General features: G+C 48.5%; 1 protein-coding gene across 3 annotated transcripts in view; it reads right to left on the bottom strand.

The window, feature by feature from the left end:
- The window catches only part of ZBTB8A (zinc finger and BTB domain containing 8A), a 45,745-nt gene extending 40,540 nt beyond the window's left edge, over positions 1-5,205 (bottom strand). The window contains exon 1 of one of the 3 annotated variants that reach the window (XM_073551999.1): positions 5,069-5,205. The gene's annotated coding sequence lies outside the window, so the exon portion shown is untranslated. Of the gene's footprint in view, positions 1-4,808; positions 4,991-5,018 lie in introns of those variants that run through there. The other 2 variants (XM_073551997.1, XM_073551998.1) reach the window with 2 other exon arrangements.
- Between the last annotated feature and the right edge of the window lie 7,170 nt (positions 5,206-12,375).

Raw genomic sequence — 12,375 nt, 5'->3', positions numbered from 1 at the left:
TAGATGGGAGCCTAGCGTCATCTGTGCAATACCACTATATAGATGGGAGCCTAGCGTCATCTGTGCAATACCACTATATAGATGGGAGCCTAGCGTCATCTGTGCAATACCACTATATAGATGGGAGCCTAGCGTCATCTGTGCAATACCACTATATAGATGGGAGCCTAGCGTCATCTGTGCAATACCACTATATAGATGGGAGCCTATCTTCATCTGTGCAATACCACTATATAGATGCGAGCCTAGCATCATCTGTGCAACCCCACTATATAGATGTGAGCCTAGCCTCATCTGAGCAACCCCACTATATAGATGCGAGCCTAGCCTCATCTGAGAAATCCCACTATATAGATGCGAGCCTAGCCTCATCTGTGCAATACCACTATATAGATGCGAGCTTGGCGTCATCTGAGCAACCCCACTATATAACCCCCCATCTGTGCAATACCACTATAGAGATGCGAGTCTAGCGTCCTCTGTGCAACCCCACTATATAAATGGGAGCCTAGCCTCATCTGAGCAACCCCACTACACTGTGTTCAAAATTATTATGCAAAAAATATTTCCTCATATTTTCTCTAAATTACCTATATGAATTGCAGTCAGTTATTTTCCAGTCATCTAATATTCTAGTATAATTGCAATGTTTTTGAACAAAAAAAACAGTATATTTTTAAAAATAAGAAACACTCAAAATGCATGTGCCAAATTATTATGCACAGCAGAGTTTAACCTTTTTTTATTTTGAACAAAAAAAATGGTCAATTGTGAAATTGTAAGCATTATCAGCTTATTACAAAATGAAATCAGTTTTCAAGTCAAAACTTTCTTCTAGGTGATGTTACATTTGCACATAGGACCCCTTGTTGGAAAGAAGCTTCTGAACTCTCTCGTCCATTGAATTTGTCCGTTTTTGGATGGTTTGTGCTTCAATTGTTTTGCATGTGGACAGAATACCCTCCCAGAGCTGTTGCTTAGATGTGAACTGCCTCCCGCCATCATAGACACTCCTTTTGATGATGCTCCAGAGGTTCTCAATGGGTTTGAGGTCAGGGGAAGATGGTGGCCACACCATAAGTTTGTCCTCTTTTATGCCCATAGCAGCCAGAGATGCAGATGTGTTATTTGCAGCATGAGACGGTGCATTATCATGCATGAAAATGATCTTGCTGCGGAAAGCACAGTTCTTCCTCTTGAACCATGGCAGGAAGTGCTGTTTTAGAAACTTCACATAGATTATGGAGTTCATCTTTACCCCTTCAGGGATCCTAAAGGGGCCGACAATTTCTCTCCCCATGATTCCAGCCCAAAACATTACTCCACCTCCTCCTTGTTGGCGCCTTAGCCGTGTTTTCATGGGGTGTCCATCAACCAGCCATCCTCCACTCCATCCATCTGGACCATCGAGCGTTGCACGGCACTCATCGGTGAACAAAACGGTTTGGAAGTCAGTCTTCATGTCTGGTTTGGCCCACTGGAGCAGTTTCTGCTTGTGTGCAGTGGATAGAGGTGATCGACAGGATGGCTTACGCACAGCTGCAAACCTCTGAAGGACCCTGCATCTTGTTGTTCGGGGGACGTTGGAGGCACCAGCAGCTTCAAAAACTTGTCTGCTGCTATGACAAGGCATTTTTGCAGCTGCTCTTTTAACCTGACACAATTGCCTGTTGGAAAGAGTCCTCAATTTTTCCTTATCAGCATGCACACGTGTGTGCTGGGAATCAGCTACATACTTCTTGATTTTGCGATGATCACAATGAAGTGTCTTGGCAATGTTGATTGTAGTCATGCCTTGACCTAAATACTCCACAATTTGTTGCTTCTCAGCAGCCGACACATCCTTTTTCTTTCCCATTTTGGCAAAAAATGTAGGCTGCTTAATAATGTGGAACAGCCTTCTTAAGTAGTCTTGCCTTTATTTGGACACACCTGCCAAACTAATTTGCACAGGTATCTGCAATTGCTTTCAGTGATATAAAGAGCCCTGACACACATCACCATCAATGAGTTTAAATGACAAACCAAAAAATTATAACCTTATCACTCCTAAACTCTCTTTGCATAATAATTTGGAACACAGTTTATATAGATGCGAGCCTAGCCTCATCTGAGAAATCCCACTATATAGATGGGAGCCTAGCCTCATCTGTGCAATACCACTATATAGATGCGAGCCTAGCGTCATCTGTGCAACCCCACTACATAGTTGTCAGCCTAGCCTAGATAAGACTATTTTTACCATTGGGAAATCTGAACTTAGCATTTCTATGACTAAGGAATCTTAGTAGTTTAAAACACGCAAACCCTTAATACATGCTTTTTCCCCTCTACATGTTTTTATTTACTTTTATAAAGATGTTTGTTCAATAAATTTATTTTTTATACTTCCTAATTTTTCTACAGTGCTGGATTGCAATAATTGTTTTATTTGGTTACACTGATAATAGCAGTTCTGCATTATCTGTGTAGTTTCGATGTTGATAGCTCATAAGGAGATTGGGTGTCTGCGATGTCACCCAAAGTCCTGCACTCTGTGGGAGTCTAGACAACCTGAAGATGAGGAGACAGACTAGTAAGTCCTGTCCTCTATAATACATGTCTGTGCTCTGTGAATACTTGTGCTCTCTGTGTACATGTTTGTGTGTATGTATGTGCTCCTTGTATGCATATGTGTGTGTACCATGTGTATAAACATATGTATGTAACATGCAGTTTATTATTTATTTCTGCACTCCGGGACTGCACTTTACTCATCACTCGGAGTACACTGCAGATATGCTGCTGATAACATGATGATGTAGATTGATCTCCTAGTGATTGTTCTGTGCGCATCATTGTTCCACAGCCTGTGTAAGGCTGCGTTCACATGTTCAGGTTTTTTTGCGGCGGTTTTTACCGCAAAAAAACAGCATCCCATACATTCCTATGGGATTCCGCAATGCTGTGCTAATGCTGCGGATTTTCCCGCGGCGGAATCGAATCGCGGAAAAATCTGCCGCATGCTCATTAATTTCCAAAATCGCAGTGATTCCACCCACATAGGAATGCATTGTTCTGATTACTTTCCGCATGTGGCTGTGCCCACCATGCGAAAAGCACAACATTTGCGGATGGTACCCACGGTCCAGAGGAGAGGAGACTGTCCTCCACGCTCTGGGTACCATATCCCTGTAAAAAAATAGAATTAAAATAAAAAAATAAAAATCGGGTTTATTCACCTTACGACGTCCCGCGCAGCGTCCCCAGGCTTCAGCGATACGGCAGTTCCCGTTCCCAGTAAAGCATTGCGATGACCACTGCTGACGTCGCGTCTTGCAATGCTGTAGCGGCATGACGTCATCAAAGGTCACTGCCGCAATGCATCACTGGGAACGGGACCTGTCGGAGCATCGCGGAGGCCTGGGGACGCTGCGCGGGACGTCAAAAGGTGAATATAGCCCGATTTATTTTTTTAAATTATTTTTAACATTAGATCTTTTTACTACTCATGCCGCATAGGCAGCCTCAATAGTAAAAAGTTGGTCACACTCGTCAAACACTGTTTGACGAGTGTGACCAACCTGTCAATCAGTTCTCCAAGCGATGCTACAGATCGCATGGAAAACGCTAGCATTCTGCAAGCTAATTACGCTTGCAAATCACTAGTTTTTCCACAGGAAAATCGCGGGAATTTAAAATGCGATTTTCCCACGGAATGGAATTCTCGCAGTAACTTCCGCTACGTGTGAACTTAGCCTTAGGGTATGTACCCACCATCAGGAATTGACGCTGGTTTGATGTTGCGTATTTATGCAGCGTTAAACCTGTAGCAGCCAGATGTTACAGCACAGTGGATGTGATGTCTAGAAATCCTATGTCCGCTATGTGGGTATGTGCACCTGCGGATCACACGTGGAGACGGACATGTGTCGCGTCTTTCCAGACTGCAGCTTGTCAATTTCTGTTGCAGAGACGCTAGAGAAATTTCACCCGTAGACTGTACGCGGTAAATCCGCACAGCTCAGTGATCACAGGCGGATTTACCCGAGTTCAATAGACGGCAGCGCCTTGCACGCAGTGAACATACGCTGCATCCAAAACCCCGCCATTTCCGGATCGTGAGAACGTAGCCTTAAGAGGCCGGAAACCCAATGTGATCGACAGTAATGGTCTGCAACCTACATGTTGGTGTGTGAGGCGCAATATGTGAGCATTAGCTGTTGCCCTGGTAACAGTGCACTTGTGATCACAATGCGTCCTTATGACACCCATTATAAAAGGGCTGGTTCTTAAAGGGAAAGCTACTATACAGGATGGGGCCCGCTGCATCCACCAGACTACATGCATATTGCACAGGTAAAGGCACTGCAATGTCGGGTGACACACAGGACACGTGCCCCGCCAGCACTGCACCCAAGGAGCAGGGGAGAGCGCTATAACGAGCTCTCTACGTCCCAGCCGTCCCCTCCTATACACACCACTGACACTCTACAATAGCTGTCACACACGCAAAATGAACCCTCTTCAATCAGGACGCTGATTGGTTGAGTTACTTGTCAATCACAGCAGCATCCAGGCTATAACTGCAAATCCTATTGGTTCTCATCCTCGCCGGTAAAGGCGGGACCAAGGGCTGGCATTTCCATTCGCTCCGCCAGCTGTCAATCATGGAGAGGCGGAATGTTAGCACCGTAGAAACGTAATTGGGAGCCAATGCTGCCCGCCGCATGCCACACCCTTTACCGGGAGAGTCGACGCCGGTATATCACGACAAACGATGCCCACCGTCCACCCTTTGTGTGCCGTATCTAATATTTGTCCGTTACCTTTTTTCCCTCTGCCGGTGTCGGTGACCCGTATACCACAGTCACCGCTCCATGTCGGCGTTGGTTTCTGAAGCCCGAGCTTGGCGGCAGTGTGATGCTGCGCTCGTCCTGCCCGGAATAGCGCTGACACGCACACCCCGCCCGCCCCCGGGTCACCTGAGTCAGTGCACTGTTCTGGCCGCAGCCTCCCCGCACCACACACATACGCACCTCAGACACCACCCCCCTCTCGGGTGTTCGCTCGCCTCCGCTCTCCTCACCCGGTTTTAATGTCTCCGGTGTTGTTTCCGTCGCCCGAATGTTCGGACAAAGACCCGTCACGTGACGACGCCCGAGGGCTGAGACTGTCTTAAAGGGGCCGCGCCTAAGGGGGGTGTGCAGACACCCGGAGGAGTGGCATGCCTGTGCGAGAGGCATGTGGTGACCCGGGATAGGAGCCATCCTCTCTGTGGGGTGCAGACCTCGGGTATGTGCTGGCACTGGCTGCGCTGTGCCATGTACAGACATCCTGCTTCATAGGCCCTGTTCACATCTGGAGCAGAGATCTGTCACATACTGCAGCTTGCTGTGCAACTACGGTCTGCTGACAGGCTAGATGCCAGCACTTCTACCTGAATGACCTCGGTGTGGTGAATGTGGTCCATCGGGCATCTGACAGACAATGTCCTATGGTGAAGGAGAACATTGGCATCAGGAAACACAGCCCACATGTGACAGGGAGCCCAGCTGCCGCCAGCTGTTCCTGGTGGGCTCTCACCTGATGGAAGGAGTGATAGTGTAATAATTACTGGAAAGTGACCGATTGCTGACGGCTTATCCAGTCCATTCATACATTACCGGTATTTGTTATCCAGTGTAAGATAATGTTCCTGTTTAAAATGTGGGCAGCAAATCACTAAAAGGGGTTTTCAGGGCCAGACCCCAACTTTGGGAGTGCCGATATCATGACATCTCCTAGCTGTATAATATAGACTAGAGTTGTGCAAATCAATTTACAGGTCCTGATCCTTCAGCCACGTCAGTAGTCTGTGGCCTCTGGATAGGAGCAGTAGGACCCAGTCCATCAGCCACATAAGTAATTTCTGGCCTCTGGTTAGGAGCAGCAGGACCCAGACCATCGGCAACGTCATTAGTCTGTGGCCTCTGGATAGGAGAAACAGGACCCAGTCTATCGGCCATGTCAGTAGTCTGTGGCCTCTGGTTTGGAGCAGCAGGACCCAATCCATTGACCACATCAGTAGTCTGTGGCCTCTGGATAGGAGCAGCAGGACACAGTCCATTGACCATGTCATTAGTCTGTGGCCTCTGGTTAGGAGCAGCAGGACCCAGTCCGTCGGCCATGTGTAGTCTGTGACCTATGGATAGTAGCAGCAGGACCCAGTCCATCGGCCACATCATTAGTCTTTGGTCTCTGGATAGGAGCAGCAGGACCCAGTCCGTTGGCCACCTCAGTAGCCTGTGGACTCTGGATAGGAGAAACAGGACCCAGTCTATCAGCCATGTCAGTAGTCTGTGGCCTCTGGTTAGGAGCAGCAGGACCCAGTCCGTCGGCCATGTGTAGTCTGTGACCTATGGATAGTAGCAGCAGGACCCAGTCCATCGGCCACATCAGTAGTTGGTGGTCTCTGGATAGGAGCAGCAGGACCCAGTCCATCAGCCACATCAATAGTTGGTGGCCTCTGGATAGGAGCAGCGGGACCCAGTCCATCGGCTAGGCCAGTAGTCTGTGGCCTCTGGATAGGAGCAACAGAACCCAGATCATTGGCCACGTCAGTAGTTGGTGGCCTTTGGGTAGGAGCAGCAGAACCCAGTCCATTGACCACGTCTGTAGCCTCTGGCTAAGAGCAGCAGGACCCAGTCCATCAACCACATCAGTAATCTGTGGCCTCTGGCTAGGAGCAGCAGGACCCAGTTCATTGGCCACATCATTAGTCTGTGGCCTCTGGATAGGAGCAGCAGGACCCAGTCCATCAGCCACATCATTAGTCTTTGGTCTCTGGATAGGAGCCGCAGGACCCAGTCCGTTGGCCACCTCAGTAACCTGTGGCCTCTGGATAGGAGCAGCAGGACCCAGACCATCGGCCACGTCATTAGTCTGTGGCCTCTGGATAGGAGCAGTAAGACCCAGTCTATCGGCCACATCACTAGTCTGTGGCCTCCGGATAGGAGCAGAAGGATCCAATCCATTGACCACATCACTATTCTGTGGCCTCTGGATAGGAGCAGCAGGACACAGTCCACTGACCACATCATTAGTCTGTGGCCTCTGGATAGGAGCAGAAGGATCCAATCCATTGACCACATCACTAGTCTGTGGCCTCTGGATAGGAGCAGCAGGACACAGTCCACTGACCACATCATTAGTCTGTGGCCTCTGGATAGGAGCAGCAGGACCCAGTCTATCGGCCATGTGTAGTCTGTGACCTCTGGATAGGAGCAGCAGGACCAAATCCATTGACCACATCACTAGTCTGTGGCCTCTGGATAGGAGCAGCAGGACCCAGTTCGGCGGCCATGTGTAGTCTGTGACCTCTGGATAGGAGCAGCAGGACCCAGTCCATCGGCCACATCAGTAGTTGGTGGCCTCTGGATAGGAGCAGCAGGTCCCAGACCATTGGCCATTTGTATAGTCTGTGACCTCTGGATAGGAGCAGCAGGACCAAATCCATTGACCACATCACTAGTCTGTGGCCTCTGGATAGGAGCAGCAGGACCCAGTTTGGCGGCCATGTGTAGTCTGTGACCTCTGGATAGGAGCAGCAGGACCCAGTCCATCGGCCACATCAGTAGTTGGTGGCCTCTGGATAGGAGCAGCAGGTCCCAGACCATTGGCCATTTGTATAGTCTGTGACCTCTGGATAGGAGCAACAGGACCCAGTCTATTGGCCATGTCAGTAGTCTGTAGCCTCTGGATAGGAGCAGGAGGACCCAGTCCATCGGCCACATCAGTAGTTTGTGGCCTCTGGATAGGAGCAGCGGGACCCAGTCCACCAGCCACATCAGTAGTTGGTGGCCTCTGGGTAGGAGCAGCAGAACCAAGTCCATTGACCACGTCTGTAGCCTCTGGCTAGGAGCAGCAGGACCCAGTCCATCAGCCACGTCATTAGTCCTGTGGTCTCTGGATAGGAGCCCTGAGAACCACCTATTACCTGATAGCATCGGCATCTTTTCTTTAAATTAGCCGACCTGTTGTGATGTAATCAGTGCAACATGATGCACATATGACGTTGCCCCTAGCCAAAATGAGCCATGGATGCTGGGAGGTAGGAGGTGGTTTTCTGACCTCTTGTCCAAGTGGCCTCAGATTACTGATGTAGCTGATGGACCCTGTCCTGCAAATCGATTAGCACCAGCTCAAACATATACACTATTAGTGTTCCTCTCTGCTTCCAGCTCAGGTGGTTATAGCATGCCCATTCGTTCGATTTACTTCCTGTGGTCATTTGCCATCTAACTTCTTTTCTTGCTTCTTGCAATGTTCCAATTTTCAGTTCAGATAAACTAATTGGCTGCAATGACGGGGAGCAAGTAGCTGCAGGGCAGATAAAACTTAGGCCCGGATTCATTTAAACGATTACACCAGAAAAATCACTTTAAAAGTTGCAAAAAATTTTTGTGAAGCTGCAATTTCGTGTTTTCATGCCAGTTTGTCTCAGCTTTGCCATAATTGGAGATGCCACAGCTTATCTAAATCATGATGAGCTGCTGCATGCCTTACACCAGAAATCTTACTCCAGTCACTTGTCAGATGCTCCAGATTCATTAGGAGATGTACAATTCTTAATGAATCTGGAGCCTTTGACTCCAGCAACCCCCTCATCAAGGCTGGAGTAAATGTAGCCAGTTTTGTTGAATCAGGACCTTTAATTTTCTGCCTGCAGCCGCCACACCGGTAAGTTAGCTAAACAGGATTTAAATGCTATTTACCTGCAGATTACCACTATACAGCATATGCAGGTAAGGCCTCTTTCACATATCAGTTTTTTGCCATCAGTCACAATCCGTTGTTTTTTTTAAAAAACGTATCCGGCGACTGATGCCGCTGGATCCGTTTTTTTTTCATAGACTTCTATTAGCGAAGGATGGCCGCACGTTTCATCCGTCGTTAGCTGGATTCGTTGGAAATTCTTTGTCCGGCGGCCGGACACGACACACAGAGCAAGGTTTTTTATATCCGTTGAAAAATCAGCGACGGATACAAATCACCTATCAGTGATTTTTCCAAAGTACCACAGCTGGATGGATGCAAAAAGAACTTTATTAACAATTCTTATACAAATGTTACGTCACATCAGTATGTATACCAATAACCTTGCAGTAGGGAGGGAACTAGTAGTGCTGTCAGGATGGATTCCTGGAAACACAATTACCGGTAGGTCCAATTACCGTTTTCCAGTTCACCACCTGACAGCACCATGGAGAAGTACCAAAGGATGGTAATCTTAGGGCGGGACTACTGCATGTAAGGCTTTCCTGCCGAAAGCTAATGGATCGCCCGCCAGGGCAGTGGGGTACCCGGTACCGGGCCGGTATTTCACATGGAAGTGTCACAGTAGCGGTGACCCAGTCCGTGGCCCTGGGCGCCCATGTTTGGGAGTGAAAAGATGGAATAAAGTTTATGAATAGATGGTTCGTGATGACACCTGTGGTGTTCGGCAATGAAGATGTTAAGCCGATGCTACAGACAGACCCTCTGGGACTGATGGTGTGGTGCAGCAATGATGTTATAGCCCTCCACAGGCAGGGCTGTTGTCCCAGGGCAGTGTAGATGGGTATTTGGAAGGAAGGTGAAGTGTCAGGCACCGAGATGTAGCAGTGCCGGGGAGGTTGCAGCAAGAAGGCAAGGACACAATAGGTTGCAGTTTCTTTACCTTTACTTGGCAAGTGCAGTCCAGGGTCCTGAGTACAGATGGCACAGGAGCTGGTTAGCCTGGAAGCAAATCAGGAATCACTCTGGCAGATGGGTTGTGCAGTCTCCTTACTAGTGCTTGCTTGAGGTGCATGTAGTACGTGTTACACTGAAGTTCCTCCTTATCTTCTCTTAGAACTACCTCGTATGGCAGACAGCTGTAGCCCTCTATCTCTCTTGGCTCACCCTTCGCTGTTGTGCCTCCGAGTCTTAGGTGGGAATAGAGCATTTACAGCTTCCTATTCCTCTGGTTTCTGGTGCAGGACCGTTAGTATCCATACACCCTTGGGGACCAGGCTCCAGATCATGCGCTATCACTGGGACTGAGCTCTCCACTTTCCTCAGTCTCCCCAGCGCGTCTCCTCCATGTCTGCACATGACGCCCTCCTCACACTAACTCCCTCACTCCTTCCTGGCCCCCAGAGACTGCTCCTCCCCTCAGTTCTGGGTTCAGAGCTCCCTCTGCTGACCCGGAGTGGGAACTGTGTTGCATGCAGTGATTAACTGCCAGATAGACCCTTCATTGCTTCCAGGCATGACATCACTCTCCCTAGGAGAAAGGCAATGCCACTGTGGCGATCATACTCCTGGGGGCGCCACACTCCCCCCTAGTGCAATTCAGCACTCCTGGGCTGAAGAAAAACATGTAACCAATATAAACAAATAAACAATTAAATGTACAAGATTCAAAAAGGAAAAATTTACAAAAACCAAATGCTCAAAAAGGAGTCCTATGACGATAAGTCCATGCGTCAATGTCCATGGTCCCATTCCTGGGCAATTGGTGAACTATATACAGGTTCTTACAGAGTCTCTGTAGGCACAAAACCTGAGAACAGTTGCATATTTACATTTCAACATTGACATTAACTTATCATATACAAAATCTTATGGGGGAAAAAAAAACTTTTGTAGTTCCAGCACACGATATAGGAAAATTAAAAAAAGCCTTTATTTAGTCCATCATTAAAAATTACAATACCAAATGTAATAAAAGCATGTGTAGGCTGCACATGCTTTTATTACATTTGGTATTGTAATTTTTAATAATGGACTAAATAAAGGCTTTTTTTAATTTTCCTATATCGTGTGCTGGAACTACAAAAGTTTTTTTTTTCACTAAGAATTTTCTCCCAGATGGGGATGGATTCATTCCGTGCACCAAGATCATGGAAAGGAGGACTGGGCAGGCTGGACCAGGTGAGCTGAAGATTAATTCTATATTGCCCAAAATCTTATGGGGGGTATGCCTTGTGTACTACGAACAGACCTTGAGATTTTAGCTCTACCAGACCCACTTTAACAGTAATTTCTTTACATCCTACTTGTGGTAAAGACTGACCATTGCTGGCCACTACTGTCAGTTTATCAGTTGGGCCATGGGTAAGTTCAGAGTCAGCCCAATACCGCTTGTAAAGGATATACGGCATAGTGGTCACCTGGGAGCCAGTGTCCAGCAGAGCGTTCATGGGGATACCATCAATCACCACAGGGAGGATCGGTCTCCCTCCTAACATACTTGGCTCGCCAGTTCTTTGGGCCTTGTGGTCCTACTCCTGGGGGTTGGCCCTCTGCCCCAGGGGTTACTCGTTTAAAGGACAGAATCTTGCGTGGTGGCCTGCCTTGTGGCAGTGACGACAGATGGGACGTCCGTTCTGGTCATAGCGATTGCTGTTCCTCCCTCGGAGTGGCGGGATCCTCTTCTTCCGCATCCACGGGACATCCTTTGGACTGGAGGCCAACTGGATCTTCTCCTTAGAGGACTCCTGCAGGGACTGCACGGTCTTGGAAAGTGCAGCCATACCTTTGGTCAACTCCTGGACCTGAAGACACAGTTCCGTGGATGGATCATTGTCCAGAGTCTGTGCATCAGTCTCCACAGGGCTGAGAGGGAAGGATGTTGCCTCATGGTGGTATGTGATCGCTGGGCGCCTGGGGGCGCTGGACGGTTGACAGTGGGTTCATGCAGCACCCGGATAGCCCTGTCTTTGAAGTCTGCAAAGTCTAGGTCAGGGTTCTGTAGGGCTATGATGCGCAGCTGTGCTCTGTGGGTACTGGATAGGAGGCCCTCAATAAACTGCTCCTTTAACAGTCTGTCTCCATCCTGCACACTGTCTGGATCCATCTACTTTAATGCCTGCAGCGCCTCCTGCAGGTTAAGAATATAGTCCCGTATACTGTCCTGCGCTCTCTGCTTACATCCAAAGAATCTCATCTTTATTTCAGCTGCAGTGCGCGTGTCAAAGGTGCTTCTGAGCTTAACCAGAATCTTTTTGACAGTCTCTTTATCATTGTCCTGCCAGGCTTTTACTTCTCTCTGCGCTGCACCTGTTAGCTGCCCAATAAGAATGTTCACTTTCTGACTTTCAGACAGGGGATACACTTCAAACAAGCTGCACAGTATCTCTTTGAATTCACTCAGGGTATGTGACTCACCCGAGTACTGCAGTAGCCAGGCCGCTCCCGGTATGTAGGGCATGGACAGCGGCATTATGGGGACCGCTGAGGTGGACGCTGATTCTTGCGGTTCCCTCGAGGCAGCGCTGGCTGCCAGATTCAGTGGCGCTGTTGGAGCCGCAGCTGCGCTGGACCCTGCATCTGGCGACGCTGAGAGGTTAGCGGAAACGTCCGCCGCTGCATTGGCGTTGTCCTCAGACA

Source organism: Dendrobates tinctorius, unplaced genomic scaffold (genome assembly GCF_039654945.1).
Source record: "Dendrobates tinctorius isolate UK_male_01 unplaced genomic scaffold, ASM3965494v1 ptg000183l, whole genome shotgun sequence".
NCBI lineage: Eukaryota > Metazoa > Chordata > Amphibia > Anura > Dendrobatidae > Dendrobates > Dendrobates tinctorius.
Note: the sequence above shows the minus strand (reverse complement) of the source record. Positions and strands in the feature narration are given on the sequence as shown.